Source organism: Triticum dicoccoides, chromosome 5A (assembly GCF_002162155.2).
Source record: "Triticum dicoccoides isolate Atlit2015 ecotype Zavitan chromosome 5A, WEW_v2.0, whole genome shotgun sequence".
NCBI lineage: Eukaryota > Viridiplantae > Streptophyta > Magnoliopsida > Poales > Poaceae > Triticum > Triticum dicoccoides.
The window spans coordinates 694,627,670-694,629,001 of NC_041388.1; the positions used below are offsets into that span (position 1 = coordinate 694,627,670).

Genomic DNA, 1,332 nt, shown 5'->3' on the forward strand with positions numbered 1-1,332 from the left:
CGGCATTGTTGCTTGGTTAATTTCCATTAGACGTGTTCCGGGAGAAGCTGCATGATGCTTAGTCGATGGATCCATGGTCCACTTTTTTTGCCAGCAATCCATGGGCTATATTATTGTTTGATGTGTTGTTCTTCTTAACATGGATATTGTACTGTTGATGGTGCATTTTTTTTTTACAAAAACATGGTTGATGGTATAACTAATATCAGAGATACATGATATTATTGCATACTATCTTGAATCCCTATACTAATGGGCCCATTTTGGCCCGTTGGAGGAAGGGATCATAATTGTCGAACCATCAAACACTAGTCCGGTGGGCACGAAGGAAGGCAATTCACGAAGAAGTCTATCAAAGTCCAGCATCAACTCATGAATTCATAAATAGATTCATTGTAGATTTGGAACTCCTACCAAAGAGCCCGGGCAAGGCCCTTGTAGCGTCCAGGATTGATACAGTGCGCCCCAAGGCTCCCCCCGCAGCTTACGCGAAAGTACATGTGGACGCAGCAGTGGCAAAAATAGAGAACAGAGGGGCTGCTGCGGCAGTGTGTAGAGACACAGATGGAAACTATATGGGCAGCTCAGTGTTGGTCGTGCATGGAATAACAGATGTGGCAACATTAGAAGCTATCGCCTGCCGAGAAGGGTTAGCTCTCGCCCAAGATCTGATGCTACAAAATTTTGTTTTGGCTTCGGACTCCAAGCAGATTGTCTCCGACATCTAGAAGGCAAGCCAGGGAAGCTATGGAGCAATAATAAAGGAGATTATGCAACACTTATTATCATTTAATTGTAATATTACTTTCGAGGGCAGAGCTGCTAATAGCGATGCCGATAGGTTAGCCAAGTTTGCACATTCTTTTGATCGGGGTCATCACCTATGGTTGATCGAGCCCCATGATCCCTTTTGTATCCCACTCAATGTGGCTTTTGAGCAATAAAGACTTGGTTTAACCCCTAAGAAAAACACTAGTCGGGAGAGTCAACCAAGAGCCCACACACACGATTGGTTGTCTCCACTGACAATGTACAACTGACGGTTACGATGTTGTTCTTGTGTCTTGCATGTTGTGTGCATATGTATTGTATGTAACTTTTATCAGCTAATTATGCAACACAAATAAAGCACACCTTTTTTCAATAAATGTCAGAACTAGATTAGAGACTGGCTTGGTCTCTTTCGACACCAAATCCTGAAGTGTGGACACCTCAATCAAGGAATGCTGGCCTAAACAGTTGTCCAGCATGAATCATCAGATAAAGAGTAATGCTACATTCACGGATCATTACGGGGGTTTTACAAGGTCATTATGATTTGGCAAATGGTGA

General features: G+C 43.1%; 1 pseudogene; it reads left to right on the top strand.

The window, feature by feature from the left end:
* The window catches only part of LOC119300487, a 2,278-nt pseudogene extending 1,550 nt beyond the window's left edge, over nucleotides 1–728 (top strand).
* The last annotated feature ends 604 nt before the right edge of the window (nucleotides 729–1,332 follow it).